The following is an 11,528-nucleotide window of genomic DNA, read 5'->3' as shown; positions in this document are numbered from 1 at the left end:
GAAAGGCCTCTACAGTAACGCACAAACTAGGAATCTGAATTTCTGGTACTCAGAACCACCACTAAAGACTGTCTCAGATCCCATAATATGAATGTAAATGTATCCTTGCAGTAGGGAGAATGCTGAGTATCACTAAATAACGTTGCTTTTTCACTACAGGACTCTCTTCTGTTATGCTTGGCTTTCCTTGGGAAGCTCATTATTGGACTGGTTATTTAGAAAAGAGCACATTAAGATCTGTTACCCCACACAACCTATAGATGTCATTGCCCTAAAGAGAATTTACCCATCATTTTATTTTCATTTTTTTCCTAGCAGATAATGAAGGTGAAATAAGACTGCTTCTATATAAGAGGACCTCTAGCTTTAGTTCCAGCTAGGGACACAGCCACAGCTTTGCTGATTTTGTAATTTAGGCAGCACGGGTACATTTAAGCAACTTAGAAAACTAGGTGGAGGGGTTCCCTGATAGCTCACAGCTCCAGCATTTAGTCAAGCTGCTAATCCAAACCTTCAGTGCTTTTTCAGGGCACATTTTAGCACCTTTTACAGGATGGTCTCTTTTGCATGTGTGTTTTCTGCTTCCATAATTACTCTCTTATATAAAGGTCTCTAAAAATGGATAAAAATTACCCTGGTGATACTGATTATCTCCTCTGACCTCAAATATAATATACTAAATATTGGCCTTCCATTTCATCATGTTATGGCTAATACATTTGTGATAGTTGCCACAAAGTTGCTTTGTAGAATTCAAACACATTTAACGTATGATTAGCATCTTTACAGTGCCTGCCATTTGCCTTTCTTGAGGATGAGCAAGCGTTCACTTTTTCTGTGTTATATGTGATTGTTTGCTTTCACATATTTTACCAGGTATTTAACTTTTAAGAAAATTATTCTCACCACCTCTAAATCTCATATGAAAGAAGGACTGAGCTGAAATCCTTTGGATTATGTGAATATCTAAAATCCTATGTGTTGTATTTTTTAACAAGCTAAGAAATTGATAGCATGTTTCCTTTTCATAACTTTTTTATTTGCCAAACATTAATAAGCACATATTTGAGTAGCCTGATCCCACGTTAGCAAGTCAATGCACCTGAATACTAAGATCTGTCACAGGAATAAAGATTCAGAGCAAGCAGTCTTCAAGATAACTGACAGCCTGCCATTTTCATTAAAGTTAACTAATGGTACCTGTGTTGTTTACAATAATTAAAAATCTACAGGCAATTAATAATCTTTTTTTTTTTTTTTTCCTAATAATTTTAGTTTCTGAGCTTAAGATAGGAAGACCGCAGTCAGTCTCCTCTGTCTTGCCATTCTTCTGCATGCATCTGGGGTGCTGCCCAGCCACAATGACTTGTTATTAAACACTACCTAAAATGATCCAAGAAAAGCTGCTCCTAGAGTACTTGTATCTACACTTAGGACTGTGTACATCCATTTAGCAGGTAAAAAGGGATACTTCAACACTCTGTTATTCTGCAAAAAGCTGATGCTATAGCACTTTAATGGCTGAAGCTAAGTACTTGTTTTTTAGCTACTTGTATATATGACATTTTCAAAACATCAGGGAAAACATATATGTTAAGATCAATTATGTGATATAAAAGTTGGTGCAATGTTGACAGAAAAGACTATTGATAAGCATTCGACAGTATAATTTTCTGTTTATTTACCAGCAGATAGCAAACTCCTTTTTTCCTCTCTCTTTCCCTTTCTCCTTCCTTTTAGTTTCTTTTTTATGGGTATTAATTTGCTCTCTGGTGCTTGAACACTTTTCTTCTGTCCGCCCATCCACTATTCTTGCTGTGAATATGTTCTTAATTAGTGTTCTAAAATATGAGTTTATAAATATTACATTGTAGGTGTGGAGGACTGAGGAAAAACAGTACTAAAAGGGCATAATTATTGTCAAAGGAAACAAAAGGAAAAATGAAGCTCCAAATGTTCTTGCTTTCTATTAGATTTTACCATTGATTTCTGCATTAGTTCATTCACAGTGTCTCTGAGTTTAAATAATGTTGTCCATTATATAAAGCTAGGGAGCTTTAGACCTCAGTTCAAAGAAACAGGTCTACTTACATGTTTAAAGTTAAGCGTGTGCTGAATTTTGCCCTTCAACTAGAAGTACAATAGTGCTGTAGTTTCATGGGAATGAGATATATGCCTTAGTTTCAATTCTATTGTTTTGTGTGGCCAGAATCCAATAATGTTCATAGCGTAATCATTTAAAAATAAATAAATAAATAAATAAAAACAAGGAAACAAACACAAGCATCAAAGAAACTTATACCAAAATGAAAAAAGTGAATCTCAGAAAGCTGTCTTGGTATAGATGGTGCTGCGGATAGAATCAGAAGCACTGAGAATCCAAATGCAAAGTACCTGAATATACTTCTAAAACTCCAAACTTTATTTTGACTCACTCACAGACAGATAAAGTAACTTCCCCATTACTTAGTGTCTGAATCAGATCATATTTGCAAAAGTGCACTTTACAGAAGCTATTGATCTCAGTGCCAAATTAATATGTTTACAGAAGTTAATACAATTTTGTCATAATGGTTCCTGTTTCTTGAAGATCCGTAGACCCACGACTGTACTCTAATAGAAAATAAGTGGTATTCTTCAAAGCGCTCAGATGTCACTGTGGCACTGCCATTCTTTTTTGGGCAGAAATAACGTGGAAGAGTTGCATTAGTTGCCAGAAGGAAAAAAGAAAGTGCCCTCCCTCAAATACTGCTTGAATTACTTTTGCAGTGTTTATCTTCTGGTTGTAATAATGAAAGGTAAGAAAAATAACAGCCAGATCTTCTGAGTAAAATTAGAAATGAGACTCATTCTGGAGCACATGAGTAATTTAAAATGAAATTAATAATAATAAAACACCTAACACCTGTATTTCTGAAACTGTGGTTCCTGCCATTACTCATACATGGTAAGAAAAGGAATGTGGTGCTGGTAACGGATAGCTGCTTCAGTTTCCTCCCCACCAACAAAACGGCAGTCCTGAAAACTCCTTGGTCAGGAAGGCGGCTGTTTAGATTTGCGGAGAAAGGAAATCCACTTATTTTCTTACGCAGTCTGTGAGAAACACTCAAAAGCAGTGATTTCAGGCAAATCACTGGCAGGCAAGTGATATACACACTATTATGCTCCGTGCAGCAGCAAAGCTCCGCTCGCGCCGCCTCGTGGCGAGGGAGAAACTTCGCTCTACAATCAACGCCATCCGTACTAACTTCAGTTAGTACCATTTCTACCCACCTGGTCAGAGTGTTCTGAAAAGCAAAATACCTGGCAGACTCACTGTACCCTCTGCCAGGCGCTGCCTCAGCAGCTCTGTGTGAACAACAGCCCCTGCAGCCATTTTTTAAGAAAGTTTAGTAAAGGCCTGCATCTCAGAGCTGGAAGTTTTTCTACTGCAAAAACACAACCTAACTCTCCCAGGATCTGAGATATTTGAACACCTTTCTGGACAGACCACAGGGCAATGTCTAAACTGTTTTCAATAGCTGTACTGAAGTTTGGTTTCTAATCTGTTGAACTGGCAATATCCAGGGACATCTACAGGGGCTGGAGAGAGATCTGGCTTGAAGCAGGGTCATTTCTCTCTGTTCCCAGCTCTCTGGATATCTACTTCCATAGATATCAAGATCCCATTCTGATTCTGTTGAAATTCATCAATCCTTTTCTAAGTATTGTAGGACATCAAAAGTAGTGTGGAAGGCTGCAGTACCACTAGGGCATTCTATCAAAACATGTAAAACAAGGGAAAGTAAATTCAGCTACCATATCAAAAGAGCATGTGATATACCTAATTCTAATTAGGGTGGGAGGAATTGGCTCTGATGGTAAAAAAGAAAAAGAAAAAAAGGAGTAAGATAGAAGCAAAAGCAAAAAGTGTTTGTGGTTTTCTGTCAGCAGTTAATTTTTAGTAAGATATTTGGAACAGAAATTTTATGGGCATTTTGATTTTGCTAGGTAAACCATACATCAGTCCAGGTGGTAGCTGGATTTAAATCTGGATGTGATGAAGGCTGTATATTTAGTATACTAAAGTAGGCTGGAAATTGACTTCTTCCGTAAAGAAGCATATTTGTTGTGGGTGCTGACAGAAACACTAATACAATTAATGCTGCCAAATCACCACCCAACAAAAGCAGAAAGAAAATCACAGAACAAACTTGCTGCTTTGATTCACTTGAGAAAATGAATCTTTTATTATCCAGATATGAAGGCTAAGAGGAAAAAATAACAATTGTGTTTTATTTTGGTTTTATCTGTCTAGGTCTAAAGCTGTTGTTTAAACAACATAACCTTCCACACAATATGGTTGAGAAATGAGATTTTACTTAGTCATTGGTGCAGAAGTATGCACAGTGTAGAAGGTTTCCCTATGCCTGTCTGGAAGGGTTGAGTTGCACTCATTTTAATAGCACAGATGAGCCCCAGATTAAAAATCAAAACAAGCATATTAACAGAGTTACACTGACATGGATGATCATGTACCATTTGTTATAAATATTAGTCTATAGTTCATCTAACAGCTTTGATGATTTGTAGATCAATAACATTTAAGGTTGCTGACTCAGCCCTTTCCATGGTTATTGGTTCTCATGCTTGCTTCTCTTCAGAATTAAAAGTTCTGCCATGTTGACATAAAAGTGAGTTGCTATATTGTTTAATTTGCAAACATGACCTCATTTGCAAAAGTAACCCCCAAATGTTTTCCTTGTTGGTTTTTTTTTTTTTTTTTTTTTTTTTTTTAAATCAGAATGGAGAAATAATATCTAGTATCTTCTTTTATAGGTTGAAAGTGAGTTTAGTTTATCTGTGAAAATAGCACGGTATTCCTTGGTGAGCTCAACAGCAGTTGAAATACCTCCTAAATCATCCCGAAGGTGTTTTTGATTCCTGTAACAAACAGAACTGTAACCTTGTTACCAAGACTACTGCCCCACCAGCTTGACTTTCAGGAGCTCTCATTTGCTTTCCCTAAGGCATATATTTTAGCTTGAAATTCAGCTCTTCAGTTTGAAAGTCTTTATTTCTGAAGGATTTTTTTTTTCCTTGTCTGTCTCCTTGCTTATTTACTTATTTATTTGAATAAATTTTAATTTGTGAAATTAATGTATGTTTAATTGTCAGGATATATATATATATATCAGCTGATTTTGTAAACCCATAAAACTTATGGTAATACCTTATACAACTTCAGATTGCATGCTGTTTACTCTCTGCTCAGTTGGACATCCTTTGGAAAGATGTATCCCTGTCAGGTTGTTTATTAATTTGCTGACTTTATTGTTCAGAACTTGAAATTTTCCCTATTTTTTAGAGTGTGTTTCTCCTGGCTGTTTCTGGGACAAGATGGCTAGAAGGCTGTGTTGAGGAAAATGATCTGGGGGTGTTGATCAATACTCAACTGAACATGAACCAGCAATGAGCCCAAGTGGCCAAGGAGGCCAATGACATCCTGGCTTATATCAGAAATAGTGTTGCCAACAAGAACAGGAAAGTGATCGTCCCTCTCTACGCAGCGCTGGTGAGGTCACATCTTGAGTACCATGTCAAGTTTTAGGCTCCTCACTACAAGAAAGACATCAAGGCAATAAAGCTGGTGAGGGGTCTGGAGTACAGGTCTTGTGGGAAGTGGCTGATGGAACTGGGGTTGTTCAGTCTGGAGAAGTGGAGGCTGAGGGGAGACCTTATCAATCTCTACAACTGCAGGAAATAAGGTTGTGTGCTGAGGTGGAGGTTGGCCTCTTCTTCCATGCAATTAGAGGTAGGATGAGATGTAATGTCCTTATGTTGTCCCATGGGAAGTTTGGTTTGGATATTAGGAAAAGATTCTCAGAAAGAGTGGTTGCCAGGGGGTGCCCAGAACAGGGTGCCCAGGGGAGGCAGTGGAGTTATTGTTCCTAGTGGTGTTGAAGAAACATACAGATGTACTTAGGGACATGGTTTTGTGGGCGGTCTTGGTAAGAGGGTGATTGAACCAGATAATCTTGGAAGTCTTTTCCAACCTTGGTGATTCTCTGATTCTGTGCTGGAGCTCAGGGTACCTCTCATGCCTGGAGTTAGTTATGGGGCTCAGGGCAGCTCTGTGCTGTGGGAAACCCATCCCACAGGATGGGCTCCCCACTGGTGTCATGGAATGGCACAGATAACAAGGTGAGAGGGGTGAGAAGACTGGCAACTTCTGTTGCCTTGATAACCAGGCACTGACAGTTCAGTGTCCAGATGGAAGTCATGGACAGGCCAGTGTTCACCATATAAACCCCAAACCCTAGTCATTTTCAAATTTGAACTTTTTAGAGCAGCACTATCTTTGTTCATAAAGAGATGGAGCAGAAAGATCTAATTCTGTGGTGATTTTCTTTTCAGTCATAGAATTCAATCAGAGCCATAAAAATAGCTGGTATTGATTGGAGCATCAAATTTAAAAGTTGAATACAGCTGGCAGTGAAAAATAATATATCAAATTCTATGGTTAACGTATTCTTTAGGAGAGTAAATTTACACATAAGACAGAAATAATGTAAAGGAAGATCTTGTTCAGATCTATGGGTTGAGACTTCTCAGAAGATTTGAACAAACATTTTCCTTTGTGTACATGCTGATAGTGCTGTGTGTATGTAATGGAAGGTAGATCTGATTTTAAGAGACTAAAATTATATTGTTTGGAGAATGTCAGTTTTTTCCCCTCATACTTTCATACTCCAGCTGTTAGCCAGGAAAACAGATTATTGAAAAAATCCTGTTACTTCAAGGTCCTGAAGAGTACTACAATAACTCCACCTCCCCTCACATCTTTAACTAATTGTAAGTAAAGTGTTACAGATTTTAAACAAATGTTCTGTTTCTGAACATTTGAAAGGCACATTTAAGATTTAATTGCAGGAACTCAGAAATTAGAGTTTAGGTTTACAGTGCATTAGCTATTGCTTGTGTGAACATTGTTGTTCAGTGTGGCAAATTGGAAGTTATGTACATCGTTTCGGAGAAGATTATTATACGGGAGGTCAAAACAAAGGAGGCTGTGATCCAGGCCTTCTTACATGAAAGCAAAATTGTTAAATCTGTATGAAACTTTTGTTTCACGTGGAACTTTAGGCATTATTTTTTTCAAATGCCATGATTATTAATAATGCGAGTTCACAAAGAAAAGGTCAAAAATAGTTTCTGCTTATCCATGTATGCTGTGTACAACTTGGATCCTTTTTAATGCCAACTATGGAAAAGATTTGGCATGTTATTTAGAAGGATAGCTTTGCAGGAGACTCAGAGGTGACCTCTGTGTTGCAATAGAATCATACCCACACAGTAACAAAGAGCTGCCACCACTGCAGATTAACTTCACAATCTTTGTGTGGAAATTGTGTCCTTAATACTTAAAGGAAACACAAAGAGGGGAAAGCTGCTTGAAAAGAACAGATGAAGGGCAGGAAAATAATAAAACACTCTCATGGAGAATGTTCAGCTCAACATTTTTTTTTGTTTTACATATTTAGATAGGTTGACTTCAGATGTAGAAAATTCCTAACATTCTTTTCAGGAAAATGTAGAATTGATATTGCTCTAATGAAACAATGATGGATTTTCCTAACTAAACCATTACCTCCTTGGATCTGCTTTCAAGAGAAAAAAAAAAAAAATAGAAGCATTTCCAATGAAGGTTGTCTTTAGTGCTGTTTAAAGCAAGAAAAGGATAAATAATTTGTGATTTCTAGCTGCAGCATTCTCCATATGGACAATTTGCTGCCTCAGTAAGTCCCTCAGGAAAATAGATTGTTTTAAAACACGAGTAAAAAGGCCAGGCATAATTCAAGTCAGCTTTTGATTCAGAAAAGCATGCGCTTTAATTTAAGCATATGGCAAGTCTAATGCGTTTAACAGTATGAAGGTGAAGGAATTAGAGGATTGGGCAGGTCACTGGCAAACTTTCTCTTGATCTGGACATTCTGGAGCCTTCATGAAAACTCCCTGATGCCAGATGTGTTGCATCCTGCATTTAGAATATACCTGTTCTTGCTGTTAAAGCTTGCTAATCAAGCTAATGTTAAGCTGGTTATAAGGGGTGAATTAATTTCATTTGACCACAGAAAATATATATATCTTTACAAAGGTCAGGCACTACAGTTACTGGGAGGGGAGGAGAACGTCTCTATTCATTTTAATAATGAATAGTTGCAAAATTGACCTAGATACAACCTGCAGTTATTATATCGGAAACTTTTGTCTGTGTTTTAGCTGACATAATGTTCTTTTACACATTCCTATTGGAAAAAAACCCTGGGCCCATCAATTTTCTGCAGACTGTTATTTTCAGTAACACCTCACATGCAGTTAATGTCCCTGAATGATTAGCTGTGAGAAGAGTGTGGGCATAAGACAAGTTTGAACAAAGTTCCCTATTTGTTATCTTCAGCATCACATCAGGTGGTTTATTTGCTGGATACATTTGTGAGGCCTTGCAGTGCTCAAAATAAACCTGTTCCTTCAGATTTAAATATAACTTTTAATTGTTATGTGGCTGATATAATATCGTAATCAGCATCTTATCTGTGGTTTATAGAAACGTTGTTATAAACATGCAGCTTTAACCTTCATTGATTTCAAGGACTCTGTCATTATCCCATTTTCCAGGGCGAAGTGATTTGTAATTACTGAGTATTCTCATGTTTAATTTGATGTGATAAACCTGAAACTAATAGATAAGTGGGCTCACTTCATTCCGAGACCAAAATAATTTGTACTAAATAGAAAAGATGGAGAAAAGACATTTGAAAGTAACATCTGCAGGCAGTATCTAGAAACATACAGTTCACGTAGCAAAATATCATTTTAACGAGGCTCACCTACAATTCACTATCAGTCCATCAGGTTGCTTCTTCTATGCCTTATTTATTTATTAAGCTCTGTGCTGGAAAAGCTCCATCAAAGGATGTGGCCATTTCATCTTTTGAGACAAACATCTAAACATAGGGCACACTGTATTAAGAAGAGTTCCATTATTCATCCAGACGTTTCCTTTATACCTGAGTATTTCTTTTGAAAAAGGTATATGAGTTGCAATTTCTAAATGTCATTTCTTTCTGTGTAATAGTACTACACCCGATAATGTAAGCTGCCCACATAGTTCCATAGTTCTTTTTTTAAGTCTCATTTTGTAACATATGCCTTAAAAAAATGAACTCTGTTAAATCAGAGTTTGTGTAACTCTATCCGGTTCCCATTCACCACTGCCATTAGGAAGGCAGTCAAGTGTCATGTACTTAGCTTGTGCAGCACTTGTTACTCCTGAGTGCAGATTATCATCAGTGAAAAATAAAGCCAGATGAACAACAATCAAACCATTTGCAGGAGTTGAAATTTTCCTTTTTCTTTATCCTCTTAATGGTCCTTGAGCAGCTATGCTTGAAACAGCTGGTCAGCCGCAGCCTAAAGAGTCCTGGGGACTACTTGCGTCATTGCTTCTCTTTTTAAGCATTCTGCCTTACGACTAAATTGCAAATTTGGAGATGCCAAATTAAAAGTGATTTCCTGTCTTGACTTGATATCTATGCAGATGTTAGCCCTTGCAAACTGCACTTTTACCTGATCCACTCTTCAAGTGCCTTGTAATCAAGACAGTATTATTGTCCCATCTCAGCACCTACTGTATGACATTGCAAAATGTGTATGCTGTAGTGCTATGGCTCAGTGTGAGTTGAAATGAAAGAGCCACACATAAGAAGAGATGAAATGAAGAATGTTGAACCATGTATTATAACTTCTGTTGTACATGAAATTGACATTAAAATAATGAGCTAGTCTTAGAGGAAAATGTTCTGGCAGTGCATCATGCTGAACAATCTTTGCCCAAGGAAAATGCCTCCTTATAACTGACTGGTTTTGTCTGTTCCTCTGTGGAGTTGTTCCTTATTTAATTTAATTTATTTTATTTTCTGTTTAAGCCTGTATTCATCTGTTGTCTTTTGTAACTGTATCTTTATGAAGATGGTTTCACAGAACATTGCAGTAGAATTCCACAGGTGCACTGGGGGTTAGGAAACATCAGCAAGAAAGCTCTTTGATGTATAACAGAAACTAATTCCAGAAACTTCAATGAAATAGAAGCTTTTGGACGATACAACAGCATTTTACCAGTTGATAAAAAATATAACAACTGGAAAAAGTCCATAGGTACGGTAGATGTTCCAGTATTTGAAAATGTTTTCAATTCCTTTAGTAAGAGCAATATTCCTTTTCTGAAGAGAGAGATCCTTTGATACAAATATTTTTATCCTTTCCCTCGTGTTGCTGGATTATATACAGGGAGAAGAGAAACTGATGGCAACATTCTTAAATACCATAAAGAGTTCTGTGATTTTTGTTATTATTTTGTGTGCATGTGTGGTGGTTGTTTTTTGTTTTGTTTTTTTTTTTTTGTGTGTGTGTGTGTGTTGCTTCTTTTCCCTTTCCAACTATCAAATATTTCCTGAATTTTCTGTTAGTAGTGTGAGGCAAAGACTTTGTGACTGAGATCAGATGTTTTGCTTCAAAGAGAGAGAGGGGCTTGTTATTTCCTGGCAGCTAGCAAAGTTACTGATGTAGCTCAAGGGGCTGAAAAAGAGACAGACTTGATGCCATGTCTGTCCCACAGTATTTGAGGTATCTGTAGAGGATCCTGCAGTTTATTACAGAATGAAAATGCTGTGGACCTCAAAGTGTTACCAGTCCTAACTTATCTGGAAAATTATGTTGTCCTTGCAGTGTGTGCTGGTAATAGTCTCCCTCTGATGTCTAACATGTGCCAACAAAGAACAGGAATGCCAGAAGCTGATAGCTAAGTGAACTGGTCCTTTAGCTCAGATGTTGGTAGCTGAGCATTGTTTATTGCTGAAAGTCAGGCAATTCCTGCTGAGCCCAGTACAGGTATGCATGCAGTCAGCAGCAGCACCCTGCATTAGGCTTTGGCACCTTTGGAACTGCTGTACTCTGTGTATATTCAGACAGTATTACAGAAATTTAGATCCCTCACAGAAGCAGACAAGACCCTTTCCTACACTTCAGTGAGTGAAGGTAGGGGTAGTACATGCATCAGCAGAATCTTGAGCATGACTTGGCTTTGCTATTAATCATTCATCATTGCTCTGAATCTTAAAAAGGACTTGGACTCTACAGCGCCCTGTGTTTGGGTAGTGGGCTGCTGCATTAGCATGCAGAGCCTGTACAAGTTGTCTAGGATTCCTAGGCAGTGCAAGGTTATGCCAGTGCTGTATATCTCAGAGAGATAGGAACAGGAGCTCAGTGCTGCCCGTGTTTGGCTGACTGTCTAAGGGGATTCAGCAGAGTTGACATGCTGAGGAAAAAGTTTCCTGAAACAAAAATGGCCATTGCACAGCTGCTGAGTGCTCTCCAAAACTCTCAGGGCAGGAGTTGAGGAGCTATACCATGTTCCTTGAGGCACTCCTCAAGAAAATGTCATGAAAGTCTCCTCAGGAACCTAGAGGTTGGCTTAATTCCTTTATTTG

Source organism: Coturnix japonica, chromosome 4 (assembly GCF_001577835.2).
Source record: "Coturnix japonica isolate 7356 chromosome 4, Coturnix japonica 2.1, whole genome shotgun sequence".
NCBI classification, from domain to species: Eukaryota; Metazoa; Chordata; class Aves; order Galliformes; family Phasianidae; genus Coturnix; species Coturnix japonica.
This window is presented reverse-complemented; position numbering follows the sequence as displayed.